Genomic DNA, 9,856 nt, shown 5'->3' with positions numbered 1-9,856 from the left:
CGAAAGAAAACGCTATAAAACAACGTAAAGAAATAAATATTTTAATGCCACGTTTTATAAAATAGGTAAACTATTTCAGCAAAACATTACGCCGCATTTTTTATTTTTTGCAAAGTTCTTGTTACGCCCCCTGTTGATGAGTGTGCGGTGCATTTGCAGCTTGACTTTGCAGGCCTTGTTGCGGCACCCGGGGCCCGATCCTCGATATTCGCCTTTTCGGCCATGTTGTGACGTACCCGTGACGTGGTAATTAGGGCGGTGCTAAAACTCGTGTACACCGAAATTGATGACGAAATTTAGATAACAGGGAAAAAAGTTAAAAAAAAAATTAACGCCGTCGTCTGCTATTTGGCGCCGATTACAAAAATGCCAACGCTGCGATGCCGAGAAGCTGAAGGGTCGGTGCGAACCGTGTTTACGCTGCATATACGCGTCACGCGGCAGGGCAAGGCTGAGGAGATATTGAGATACTTACGTATACGTTGCGGCTGTACTGTACTATTAGTTACGGTCGTTGCGACCACAGTGCATCATAGTACACACGCTGTCGGACATCCAGCAGCAGCTAGGCTGAGCTCGACGGTACTCAACGGTTCTCGACGCAAACCCCACAAACAGCCGGTCGTCAAGTGTGAGCGACGCCTTACTTGAGATGCGTGCATGTGGCTAGCTGTGCGGAAGTTTCATTTATGGACCCGCAAGGGCACCTTGTGTAAACTAGGTGTTGGTGCTTGGTGCCACCACGGACCCTGAGCCCCCATACCGAAGCTGTAATCCGTACCGTGGCGATAGGTTGAGAGGGGAAGGGAAGAAACCTTGAACGGTGGCGGTCGAGGCCATGGTCAAGCCTCGGCCGATGGGCTCCTCGCCTGTCCACCAGGCGAGGGGCTCCGGGACCTTCCTCTGCGTATAAGGGTGAACCAGAGGCGACATATATTAGGACCCCTTAAAACAATCCATGCTGCATGGAAAAACTACCTTTAAAAAAACCTGATCGACCCCCGAAAAGGAGTCGCACCGAAGTGATGCAAAAAATCAGTACACCAACTGAGAACTTTCCAAAATTTCTTGTCTTGCACTCTGTAACCGAATCTCAACCAGTAAATGAACTGTCAGTCTTTCTCATTGCCAACTCTCTGAAGGCCATCATTGGGGCAAACTACAAAGCGAAAAAACTAGGATCTGGTGACCTGCTAATAGAGGTATCAGACAAAAGTCAATCTGACAACCTTCTCATAACAAAAACGTTTGCTCACCTTGACGTTCAGGTATCACCCCACCGCAGTCTTAACAGCTGCCAGGGAGTTGTCTCTGAGCGAGACCTCCTAAACGAAACAGAATCAGATCTTCTTGAGGGCCTACAGAACCAAGGTGTAACAGCAGTACGAAGAATAACAATTAGGCGAAAGAACGAAGAAATAAAAACGAAACATATTGTTCTCACCTTCAACCAGAGCACACTTCCTGAATTTGTCAATGTGGAATTTATCCGATGCAAAGTTAGCCCGTACATACCAAGCCCCCGCAGGTGCTTCAAGTGTCAGCGGTACGGGCATGGTAGCCAAACATGTCGAGGACGCCTTACCTGAGCAAAATGCAGCGCGCATGACCATGCAACCGATAAATGCAGTGCAACTGACTACAAATGTGTGAACTGTGAGGGCACCCACCCTGCATACTCACGGTCCTGTGCAGCCTTTCAGGCCGAAAAAGAAGTAATCAATATACAGATAACTGAGAAGATAACATACGGAGAGGCCCGAAGAAAGCACAGAATGCTTTCCTCCGCTCCCTATGCTAACGCAGCCCGCAGAGGGGCCAGGCCGCGTCTAGTAACGGTGGGCACGCAGTGCAATGCTGCTGACGTGCTCCCACCACGGCTCCTCACTAAGCAGCCACCGGCTGCACCAATCTTTGCAATCCCGGAGGTCACTTTCCCCCAGACGTCCGGGACACCAAAGACATCTGAGAGGGACTTTGTTCCTCTTGAAAAACCTCCTGCCTCCATGCCTTCACCAGAGGCGATGGAGGTGAGCACGGACTCTGCAGCGTCAGCGGCGCCTAGGGAGTCCGCCAATGAGAGGCGGGGCTGCTGGACCGTCTCAAATAAAAAAAACATACACCAGTTAAGTCCCCTGATAAGGGCGGCGAGTCCTAACCCTACTCCATATTCCTTCCACACCTACCAAAATGGCTACCGAGAGTATCATTTATTGGAACTGTCGAGGACTCCTAAAAAATCTGGATGACGTATATGAAATCCTCGCCGAACACCAACCAAACATAGTTTGTCTGCAAGAAACGCATCTGAAACCAACAGACACAAGTTTTCTCAAGCAGTATCGTATATTCAGGAAAGATAGGCAAGGCAGTACTCACCCCTCCGGTGGCGTTGCCATTATAACACAAAAGTCAATCGCTTGTCGAAACATCTCGATTAACACAGACTTAGAGGCAATGGCAATACAAGCCTTAATATTCGGTAAAATAACAACGGTATGTTCCCTGTATATTCCGCCAGATCATAGGCTATGCAGCAAAAATTTTGAAAGGCTGATTGACCAACTCCCAGAGCCATGGCTGCTGGTCGGAGACTTTAATGCCCACCACCCATTATGGGGATGTACAGGAACGGACTTCCGAGGTGCACTAATTGAAAAGTTCTTGTTGTCCTCAGGATGATGTTTACTCAACTCAAAACAACCAACATACTACAGCTCAGCTCATAATACGTACACAGCCATTGACTTAGCCATTGGCTCTCCGATGCTCTTGGCAGCTACAGAGTGGGTTGTTATTGACAATCTATATGGAAGCGACCATTTTCCCATCTCTGTGAAGTACACAGGCGATAAAAATGTAAATGCATCTAGTCCCAGGAAATTTAAAGAATATGCGGCCAACTGGGAGATGTTCAGGGAACACTCAGCTCTGCCCTGTTCATCAGTTACTGCCTTAGGCGTTGACGAATCTCAACTCTTGATCACGCTGCACATTATAGATGCTGCAGAAAAACACATTCCACAAACATCAAGTAAGCCACGAAACAAACGAAGGCCGTGGTGGAATGCAGGATGTAAAACTGCCCGTGAAACACAAAACAAGGCATGGTCGAAGTTACGCCGATACCCCACGGCTGAAAACCTAATAGAATTTAAGCGCGCAAAGGCAAATGGCAAACGTGTTCGACGCATCTCCAAGCGAGAAAGCTGGTCATCATTCCTTTCTTCTGTGAACTCTTATTCTGATTCTCACAAAGTATACAACAGAATAAGAGCACTCAAAGGAAATAACACTCTCCCAACACCCCTTGTCAGCACTAGTGGTGACTCTCTTGAACACCAAGCAGACACACTAGGGCAACACTTCGAATATGTATTCAGCTCAGCGCACTATACAGATTCTTTTTTGCGGCACAAGGCAACTGAGGAGAGGAAGCCTATATGTGATAAAAGACCGTGCACAGGAGGGTACAATAGCCCTTTCACCATGCAGGAGCTGAAGATTGCACTTGGCACATGTGGGAACACAGCACCAGGTCCTGACAGGGTCACATATGGAATGCTCAAACACCTGCATACGGGCACGCTTGAAACCCTACTTTGCCTGTATAATAAAATATGGGCCACAGGACGCTTTCCTAAAGCATGGAAGGAAGCGGTCATCATCCCAATATTAAAACCCGGAAAAGAACCCACACTTGCTGCTAGTTATCGGCCTATCGCACTAACCAGCTGTCTATGCAAGCTTTTTGAGAAAATGGTAAATCGTCGCCTTCTTCATTTCCTTGAATACAATGGTCTTCTTCATCAAAATCAAGCTGGTTTTAGAGCTGGGCGATCAACAGCTGATCAGCTCATTGCCTTTAAGTCTTATGCAAGGGATGCTTTTGTACATAAACAACATTGTTTATCTGTCTTTTTCGATCTTGAAAAAGCATATGATACCACTTGGCGCTATGGTATCATCCGCGACCTCTTCTCTCTTGGCATCACAGGAAACATGTTAACACAATTCGAAGTTACTTGTCTGAACGGACCTTCAAAGTTCGTGTTGGCAATGCATATTCAAAGCAGTACATTCAGGAAAATGGTGTCCCTCAAGGTGGTGTTCTCAGTTGCACACTTTTCGTAGTCAAAATGAACTCTTTAAAAAGCGTGCTGCCAAAAACTATTTATTGTTCTGTATATGTTGATGACGTCCAGATAAGCTTCAAATCTTGCAACTTGGCCATCTGTGAACGACATATTCAGCTAGGTGTAAACAAATTGTCCAGGTGGGCTGATGACAATGGGTTTAAATTTAACTCTGGAAAGAGTGTTTGTGTACTTTTCTCTAAGCAGCGTGGCATCAGGCCTGACCTCAACATTACACTGAATGGTCAGAGCCTTGCCTTTAAAAAAGAACATAAATTTCTTGGCGTAGTTGTTGACGAAAAACTTTCCTTCATTCCCCACATAAAACAGTTGCGACTGAAGTGTCTCAAAGCAATGAATTTGCTAAAAATTCTCTCTCACCGGTCATGGGGCACAGACCGCGACTGCCTTCTGAACCTTCTGAATAGTGTAGTTCTATCACGCATTGACTATTGCTCGATGGTTTATGGGTGAGCATCATCCTCTGCGCTAAAATTGCTCGATCCCGTGCACCACCTCGGCCTTCGCCTCGCTACGGGCGCTTTCCGAACTAGCCCAATTGCTAGCCTCTATGTTGAGGCGAACCGATGGTCACTGCAACGAAGGAGACAATTCACTTCTCTAACTTATGCTATGAAGGTACTATGCCAACTGGACCATCCATGTCGTCGGCTCCTGCTTGACAAAACTGGCACAGCACTTTTCTCAAAAAAACCATCTCTAACACCACCATATCCGATCAGAGTTGCCACGCATATTGAATATCTGAATGTTTCGGTTACCAGTCTCCATACAACTTCCATAAAAGACCTAATTGCTCCTTGGAAAATGCACGGTGTTAATTGTGACCTGTCGTTTCTTGAAGTGGGCAAACATGCATCCCCTATTGCCATACAACAGCACTTCATGTCACTTCAGGAGAAGTACACTTGTGATGAATATTACACTGATGCTTCGAAGTCTGCTCAAGTCTCCTGTGCAGCACATGGACCACAGTTTTCACAGTCAAAAACCCTGAACAGTTATACTAGTATATTTACCGCTGAATGCCATGGTATCCTTTTAGCTGTGAGACACATTATAGAAAATAAAATACAAACATCAGTCATCTACACAGACTCCCTCAGTGTTTTAACGTCCCTATCCTTTTGGAAATTGCATAATAAGAACCCAGTCCTGAACTCTCTTTATAACGCCCTTATGTTTGCCCATGAACTAGAAATTAAAATTACACTGTGTTGGGTGCCAGGCCACCGCTGTATACCGGGTAATGAGGCAGCTGATAGGCTAGCTGCGTCAGCTGCCCTTCGAAATGGCACAGACATTGATAAGATAACTTATCATGACCTCAAACCACACATAAAAAACATGATTCGACAACAATGGCAAGAGGAATGGGACGCAGCATCAGAAAATAAATTACACACAATGAAGCCAAGGATAGGCAGATACACCACAGAAAAACAAGACAGATTTAAAGAAGTAGCCCTGTGCAGGCTGAGAATTGGTCACACATACATAACCCATACATATCTTTTAACCAACTCTCCTGCACCGCACTGCTCGAGATGTGGTGATCGGCTCACTGTTATTCATGTTTTAATCATATGTGTACAACTGGAACAAGAAAGAAGACGTCATTTTCCCTCCTTGTTCACTCATCAAGTACCTGCACACCCATCGATTTTTATTGGCGACAACCCAATGTTTCCTTTAAAACAAGTGCTTAAATTTTTATCACAAGTAGGCTTTTTACATGAAATTTCTTATCGACGTGGGTCTCAGCCCGCTCCTCCTTGAGAGGACGGATGAGATCTTTTAATACATCTACTTATACATTGCACATCCATTATATATCGCAAATGAATTTTAGGCCCTATATACCATTGTTTTTAGCAATTTTACAGAGCGAATACATTTTTAGGCCCTATACACCACTGTTTTTTATTCCTTCATGAAAAATCACAACTATTCCATTATATAAACTTGAGTACACCTTTAACCTTGAGTCTGGCGCTCTTTGGCCTGAGTCGCCCTTGCGCCATTAAAATCTATCATCATCATCATCAAGTTTCATTTATGGACTTAGTCGCGCAGAGAAATCTGCGAGTATCAGGATCGAGCTTTGCACATTCACTTCTCAGCTAGTGGGTATAAAGAATTTGTTTACGAATACTGAGAAACTAGGACGCGGCCAGCAGATTTTCGGGCTGCAGTTGCCACTAGAGAAGAGACACACCTGTCCGACAACAACGCTGGCCTTCTCAGAGTATCACTGCCGTTGGAAACTGCCTGCGGCAGCCCACCGTTTCCATCATGTTAAGTCTGTTACGGCTACGTGTCGGCTTCAGTGGTGCAGCGTGCGGATATCGGCCCAGTGAAGCGGCGTAGTGAAAACACGCATAGTGGAGAGCTCGATTAGGCCATATATCTTGCAATCTTAACCTGCGCTGACATGGAACCACCTTTAGCAGCGTGTTAATTCCATCGAAATGCGATCGTCGTATCTGGGCTACGCACATACTGCGGGTCAGAGAGCCGAGCGTCTATAATCATTATTGAGCCATCGCGACGGCGACGTTTTCACGCAGCCGCAAAAATAAGCAGATAAGATTTCCTGGCAGCAATGAAAATGCAATAAAAAGTGTAACCATGCAGATGCCCACTGGCAGCAACAGGTTGGCTTTCACGCTGATGACATTTAATGTGCCCTGAATTAGACATAGCACGTTGTTTGCACATTTCACCGCATGCAGAGTGTCACTGTGTTGTGGCAGATGTATTAATTACCTCGTTAAAATAAAATAAAAAATCTGTCGGTATTATTCTCCTTGGTTTGTGAGCATGTTGCATAAAAACATTTTATAAAAGTAGCGACAGTGCTCGTCTGATGCAGGTACAGATCACACCACAATGTCACAAGTGAAACAAAATTTGTCAGGTACAGCCTAGTTCCTTTGCTACTGTTTACCAGTTTCGCACTTGCAATAGCATCTGGCACTTTCATTCAGTGCAGCAAGACTCTTCAGAGGAGAGAAGGGTGAAGAGGTCGGCTAGAGAAATGCCCTCACATTTACTATTTGACGCTGAGGAAGTGAAGGAACAGACATGAAGAGTGAATATAATATAAGATGCCTAATTACAATGAGCTAGATGCAGTATGGAAACCATTTTCTGAAAGCAATTTATTTATTTATTTTACAGATACTGCTAATTCCATTCGGGATTGTTGCAGGTGGGCATATGTTAATACAGAGAAGTGTATATAGAGCATATAAGGAACACACAATGACATGATCATATGTACAAAGCAAATCAAGAATGTAAAATGCATAGGGTACAAAAATGGTGAAACATATTATACAAACAAAAACAAATATGAGGCAGATATGAGCGAGAATTATACATGTATTACGACACTACACTAACAGAAGAAAAAAACATAAATACTGTTTTCACATGTATACGCGTAAATGACAAGGAACAGAACAAGAACAGAATCGAACGGGCGGCATACCGAAAATGTGAGCATAAAATAACTTTTTGCTAATATGTTAAATATCTTTCCACTGCGGTCCCAACTTAGTAAACGAAGATAAATTAGTAATAGATGAACTCAGGCTGTTCCACTCTCTCGTGGCTGAAGGGAAGAATGAGTATTTGAAGCAGTCAGTGTGGAAGTGATTTTCAGTTAGCGTATTTGAATGCTTATTACGTGTCGGTCTAGTTGCAGAGAAAGCGATGTATTTAGCAGGATCAACTTTTAAGTGTCGATGAAGTAGTTGGTACAGGAGTTTGAGGCGCGCAATTTTAGCTCGGGTTTGAAGTGTTTTTATTCCCTGTCTTTTCATTATTTCAGTTGGTGAGTCAGTTGTCCTGTATTTATTGAATATGAACCTTACTGCCTTCCTTTGGACTGCTTCAATTTTATTTATGTCTTGATTGGTAAAAGGAAACCATACGACATTTGCATATTCGAGGACAGAGCGAATCAGTGTATTGTAGGCTAGTAATTTAGTTTTATAGGGAGCTATTTTAAGGCGCCGCCTGATAAAGAATAGTCGTTTTAGTGCGGTTGAGGTTATATAACTGATGTGGGCGTTCCATCTGAGGTCACAGGTTAATAATAGGCCTAAGTATTTATGTTCATTAACTGCAGCGATAGGGGTGCCATTTATAGTGTACTGAAATCTTGATGTATGCTTCTTTCTAGTTATTGACATGACAGCAGATTTTGTTGCATTAAGTGTCATCTGCCAGTCAGTGCACCAGTTGCTAATAGTTTCTAGTGCGGTGTTCAGAGCTATGTGGTCATCGAATGAGTTGATTTCTCGATATATAATGCAATCATCGGCGAAAAGTCTTATGTCAACGTTAAGGTTAGTCACTATATCAATGATGAAGATTAAGAATAATACAGGTGCCAAGACACAGCCTTGGGGTACGCCTGATGCAACGGGAACTATATTAGACGTTTGATCATTGATTTGTACAAACTGTGTCCTGTCGGTTAAGTAGTTGCTAATCCAGTTAACTATAGCGCCTTGGCCTAGCGTCGATTGCAATTTGTTAACAAGCTTAGTGTGCGACACCCGATCAAACGCCTTTGAAAAGTCTAATAGTATTAGGTCTGTTTGTTTCTGGTTGTCTATGGTTTCAGATAGGCTGTGCACTAATTCTAATAACTGAGTTACGGTTGAAAACCCCTGACGGAAGCCATGTTGGAATGAAGACAATATGTTGTTACTTTCGAGAAAAACATTTATGTGCTTAAGGATTAAATGCTCGAGGAGTTTAGACGCGGTGCAGGTGATGGAGATGGGCCTGTAATTAGTAACATCTGATCTGTTTCCTGATTTGTGTACCGGTATTATTTTGGCTATTTGCCATTCATTTGGCAGAGCACAAGTTGAGAGGGATTTAATAAATATTATATGTAAGTATTTGGATACCCACTCGGCATACCTATGCAAAAAGGAATTTGGGATTTTATCTGGCCCTGGCCCCTTCTTAGTGTCCAGATTCAGTAGCAGGTTCAGTACCCCACTCTCAGTTATATTTAGAGGTTCAATATTTATTGTGGTCTGTTTACTCAGAGGAGGAACTGTACCATTATCCTTGGTGAATATCGAAGCAAAATAATCATTCAATGTATTCGCTTTTTTAGTGCTATCTTCTTCTCCGACTGGATTATCATTGGTAGTCTTGGGGTTAAGGTAACACCAAAATTTTGTTGGAGCAGTTCTTATAAAGTTGGGTAGCGTGTAGGAAAAGTAGTGTAATTTGGCTGCCTTTATTTGTACCTTTAGGTTTTGTACTGCTTGAGATAGTTTACTTTTTGTTCCCGAGCAAGATTTTATCTTCAACGATTTTTTAAGACGATTAACTTTGCGCTTTGCATGAATTACAGTACGTGTAATCCAGGGGTTGCGTTTTCTAATGGCTTTCTTTTTCCGTGGGACGAAGTTATGAATGCAGTAAGATACAATAGTTTTAAATCTATTCCATAATGCATTAATATCACTGGAAGAATCTAGTGCAAGATTATTGAAGGAGTCGAACTCATAGAAAAGATGGTCTAGGATGCTAGTGTCATCTGCTCGGCCATGTCACCTGTCTGAAATATGCCCAAGATTTTTCCACTCACAACGTCGCGTTTTGTGCAGAAAAGAGGCTTTAACGTTGCTGCATAAAAAAAAAAACAAGAAGCCAATAGCTGA

General features: G+C 43.5%; 1 long non-coding RNA gene across 1 annotated transcript; it reads right to left on the bottom strand.

Moving 5' to 3' along the window:
• Window positions 1-808: 808 nt before the first annotated feature.
• LOC146194526 (uncharacterized) lies at window positions 809-1,564 on the bottom strand. The gene is made up of 3 exons (XR_014705456.1): window positions 1,445-1,564; window positions 1,257-1,325; window positions 809-903 (listed from the first exon to the last, which is right to left on the bottom strand). It is a non-coding gene; the product is annotated as an uncharacterized LOC146194526 (long non-coding RNA).
• Window positions 1,565-9,856: the final 8,292 nt, after the last annotated feature.

This window comes from Amblyomma maculatum, chromosome 3, assembly GCF_055883805.1.
Source record: "Amblyomma maculatum isolate TAMU_Amacu chromosome 3, ASM5588380v1, whole genome shotgun sequence".
Taxonomy (NCBI): Eukaryota; Metazoa; Arthropoda; class Arachnida; order Ixodida; family Ixodidae; genus Amblyomma; species Amblyomma maculatum.
Note: the sequence above shows the minus strand (reverse complement) of the source record. Positions and strands in the feature narration are given on the sequence as shown.